The sequence below is a fragment of the Leptonychotes weddellii genome, chromosome 5 (assembly GCF_054177405.1).
Source record: "Leptonychotes weddellii isolate Sample4059 chromosome 5, ASM5417740v2, whole genome shotgun sequence".
Lineage (NCBI taxonomy): Eukaryota > Metazoa > Chordata > Mammalia > Carnivora > Phocidae > Leptonychotes > Leptonychotes weddellii.
Window position 1 is genome coordinate 54,654,337 of NC_138373.1, and position 4,865 is coordinate 54,659,201.

The window sequence follows — 4,865 nt, forward strand, 5'->3', positions numbered from 1 at the left end:
TACTTGATATATAAATTGTATTAGTTCTAGGGGTACAATATAATGATTTGTAATATATATAATAATGGAGTGTTTAGATTACTTACATTCACTGCAATTATTGATACGACTGGCATTTTAGTATTTGTTTTCCATTGATCCCAATATACTCTTTGTTCTCTTTTTTCTTTGTTTCTTAATTTTTTTTGAAGATTGATTTATTTATTTTAGAGAGAGAGAGTGCATGCACAGGGGGAGATGCAGAGGGAGAGAGAGAGGGGAAGCAGACTCTCTGCTGAGTAGGGAGCCTGACGTGGGGCTTGATCTCAGAACCCTGAGATCGTGACCTAAACCGAAACCAAGAGTCGGATGCTTAACAGACTGAGCCACCCAGGCACCCCTCTTGGTTTCTTTATTCATTTGTAGGAATCTGATCTTTTCATGATTCCATTTTACCTCCACTATTGGCTTACTAGCTATATCTCCTTTAAAAATTGTTTTTAGTGGCTGCTCTAGGATTTACAGTATCTAACAAATCATAAGCAATCATAGTTTACCTTTATTTTTTAAACAGATTTTATTTTTAAGTAATCTCTACACTCAGCGATAGGGCTCAGACTTACAACCCTGAGATCAAGAATCACATGTTCCACTGACTGAGCCAGCCAGGCGCCCGCATGGTCTCCCTTTAAATAATCTTGTATCATTTCATGTGACATGTAAGAATAGTACACTTAAAACAGTATACTTTCATTTTCCTCCTCTGGTCCTTGGTGAAATTGTTGTCATACATTTTGCTTGTGCATATGTTATAAACCCCACACACTTTATTACGTTTGCTTTAAATAGTCACATATCTTCTAAAGAAATTAAGTAGGAGAAAGAATGTTTTTGTTTTTATACACATATTTACTCTCCCTGGTGTTCTTTATTCCTTTGTGTGGAATAAAATTTCCATCTGTTATAGTTTTTTTTTTCTCCTGCCTGAAAAGTTCCTTTAAAATTCCTGCAGTCTACTAGTCACACATTCTTTGTTTTACTAGGAAAAGCCATCTCTTTCACCTTTATCTTTTTTCTTTTTCTTCCTTTGTACGGTATGCTTACATTTATAACGTTCGGGCCTGTACATTTAAAGACACATAGAGTGCTTGGTTTGGCAGCACATAGAGTTGGAACGACACAGGGGCAGATTGGCATGGTCCCTGCCCAAGGATGATGTGCAAATTTAGAAGCATTCAAGTCTTTAGTACTGAATGCAGTGCACTTAAAAATAGTTAACATAGTAAATTTTATGTTATGTATGTTATACCACAGGTAAAAAAAAAAATGCATAGAAATGGGTCCTGGCTCAGTTGGTAGAGCATGAAACTCTTGATATCAGGATTTTAAGTTGGAGCCCCAGGTTGAGTGTAGAGATTATTTAAAAATAAAATCTTAAAAAAAAAAAGAGAGAAAAAGAAAAAGGAATGGGTCTAGAAATACACATACAAAACTGTTAACATTGGCCTGCTCCTGGGAAGAGGGGTTGGGGTAAAGGACAACTTCCAGATTTTTCCTTCAATTTTTCAACTTTTCATCTGAAAATTATTTCAAATATAGAAAAATTGCATGAGTAAGAGTATTACCAAGAATATCTCTATACTGCTTACCCAGATTTATCTACTAGTAACATTTTATCTACTTACTTCATCTCTGTCTCATATATATATATATATATGTGTGTGTATATATATGTATATATATGCAATCTGTGGGGAGATGATTTAAATCAATGCAAACACATCCTGCTCCTCATCAAAATTTCCATCTGGGTCCAGCATCTATTGATTTCTGCCGAATGGGTCTTTCCTATGATGGTTGCAAAATGGTTTGTGTTTTTTTTTTTCAGCTCTACTACTCTGTCCTCATTGATCATTTGTCACTTAGTATTTGATTGTAAGCAGGAACTTCCCAGTTGTTTATATATTGATCATAGGTATGGACTCACAAATACCTGTTTTCAGTAATTTATAATTCACTCTTGTATTTATTATCTTCCTGCTCAGGTTGTCCTGGATTTGGCCAGTGGAGCCCCTACAAGCTGGCTCCTGCAACCCAGTGATAGGTGACACCCCCCACCTCATCATGTTGAGCACTTCCTTAATATTTGGCATAAAAAGATTTTCAGGCTTTTCTTGTATCTACCTGCCCCAGTCCTGAATTTAGCCATTTCTAGGAAGAGCCTTGGTTCCTTTTAATGAGAGAAGGTATTAGAAACCAAGATCTGGGTACGAAGTATGCTCATTATTCCCGGGGAGTCTTTGCTTCTTATACTTTTCAGTTGGATGAACAAGAAAATCAATGGATATCTATACATGTACATGAACACATACAAATATACATAGACATCTATGTGTGTACATTGATCAATACACATACATGGGGACATATACATATTTCATATGTATATGAATTCATAATTTCAATTGCATTCATCATCACAGGTTTCTTCTTGCCTTCTCCTATTCTATATTTGCATGTGGCTTTTTTTTTTAAAGATTATTTATTTATTTATTCATTTGACAGAGAGAGAGAGAGAGAGCACAAGTAGGCAGAGAGGCAGGCAGAGGGAGAGGGAGAAGCAGGCTCTCCATTGAGCAGGGAGCCCAATGCGGGACTCCATCCCAGGACCCTGGGATCATGACCTGAGCCGAAGGCAGATGCTTAACCGACTGAGCCACCCAGGCGCCCTGCATGTGGCTTTTTCAGTTAGAACTTTGGGTCCCCCCCCAAAATACATTTACTTATTTCCTCAAAATTGCATAGTGAATCTAAAATAATTTCAGAATTGCTTCATCCTTGCCTCTATACAAAACAAACCTACTGAAAAGAGGACAGGATTTATTTGTAATTTCCTCTGTGCCCTATTACTCCATCACAAACTGAAGGTGTTACATAGTAAAATAGTCATACGTTACTCAGATTAGTTCTTCTTTTTTTCTATTTTCCTTCTGTGTTGTTATACTATTCATATGAAATCTAAATGGGCTGCTGTGTTTCAGTTTGCTCTCCATTTTATATTCGTACAAATGGCCCTCCCCCGCCCCCGCCGCAAATCCTTACTGCCACTCTCCCCTTACAGGTAACCAGCTTCATGGTTTTCTGGTTTATCCTTCCCATCTTTCTTTTTGTAAAGGAAAATAGTCAAAGATTTTCTTTAATTTTTCCTGCTACTATGTTTTTCTTTTAACAAGCAGCTTTATTGAGGCATAATTTACATGGCATAAAATTCACCCACTTTAAGTGGCATCTAGACAAGTGTAAGTAAATTTACACAGGGGTACAACATCACCACAGTCTAGCTTTAGTTTAGAACATTGCCATCATCCCGCCAGTTTCTCTCACGCCCATTTGCAGATGGTACCCACTCCCGCCTCAGCTGCAGCAACCACTGATATATGTTCTGTCTCTGTACTTTTACCCCTTCTATAAATTTCATATCAATGGAATCACACAATACATAGTCTTAAGTGTTTGGTTCCTTTGACTTAACATCATGCTTTTGAGGCTCATTTGTGTTGTGGAATGAATTAGCAGTCCTCTCCTTTTTATTGGCACATTGAATGGATGTACCACAACCTGCTTACCCATTCACCAGCTGATGGACTTTTGGAGTGTTTCCAGCTTTTTGCTTCTCATGAATAATGCTGCTAAGAACAAGTCTTTGGACAGACATGTGTTTTCATTTCTCTTGGGTAGGTACCTAGGAGTGAAATTGTTGGGTCCTATGGTAAGTGTACGTTTCACTTAAGGAACTGAGGAACTGCTTTCCAAAGTGCCTTTATTATTTTACACTCCTAGCAGTGATGTATTTATATTTGTAATGTTCATTGTAAGCAAAGGTATTCTCATAAAGTGACCAGAAGTTCTTATCTTAGGTAGGCCAGTTATTGCCCTTGTGGTCTTGCTCATTTTTTACTTATGCATCCCTTTCTTCATAAGGAGTTCAAAGGTAAGTCAGATTATTCCTTGTTGAATTACATGTATTCAGAATAAATGTGACATAAAAAAATCCCCAGAAAATTGTTTCCTTTTTCTTAATAGGGAATGAAATGATAGAGATGACATTATTAAGGAAAGGACACCTACCCTCAATCTTTAAAAATAAAGGTCAATTTCATCAGAAACTTGAGTTTACATTCCTTCTGAAAGGTAGGGCAGGAAGTGAGCTTAGTTTATGGAAGGAAGTACCTCTTATAAATGATAGCCACTTGGGAAATTAAAGTTAGGGTAGGGTCATTAACTACAAATTTTGAGAAATCAGAAGAGAATTCAAGAATCTAAAGATTTTTTTTTTAATGAGAGAGAGAGAGAGCACAAGATGGGGGAGGATCAGAGGGAGAAGCAGGCTTCCCGCTGAGCAGGGACCCTGCTTCTCCCTCTGCCTCTGTCTCTCCCCCTGCTCGTGCTCTCTCTCTTGCTTACTCTCTCTCTCAAATAAATAAATAAAATCTTAAAAAATTTTTTAAACATGTATCCTGTGCTTTAGTGAAGTGAGGGTGTATTTGGGCAGTAAAGGGGTTTTCCTGGTACTCTTTAAAATACATCATATAGACAGGAAGTTTCTTTCTCATAGGCCCGGCCCTTATAAGGCACATACGTACATGAACTAATGGGTCCAGTGTTTTTAAGTTGTTAGTTTTTAAGAAAGAGGAGGATGATCCTCAGGAGTTTGGACTCTACTGGGATAAAATGAGCAAAAATATTTTATATGCCAGGAAAATATCTATCTATCTATCTATCTATCATCTATCTATCTTTTATCTATCTGGTCAACTGTAGCTTTACACAGATGTACTTAACTGCTGAGTTTAATAAAGAGAGAAATTGAAGGATAAGAGTATGTT

General features: G+C 37.1%; 1 non-coding gene across 1 annotated transcript; it reads left to right on the forward strand.

Annotated features, from left to right (window-relative positions):
* The first annotated feature begins 1,123 nt into the window (after positions 1-1,123).
* Positions 1,124-1,225, forward strand: LOC115939707 (U6 spliceosomal RNA). The gene has a single exon (XR_004074480.1). It is a non-coding gene; the product is annotated as a U6 spliceosomal RNA (small nuclear RNA).
* The last annotated feature ends 3,640 nt before the right edge of the window (positions 1,226-4,865 follow it).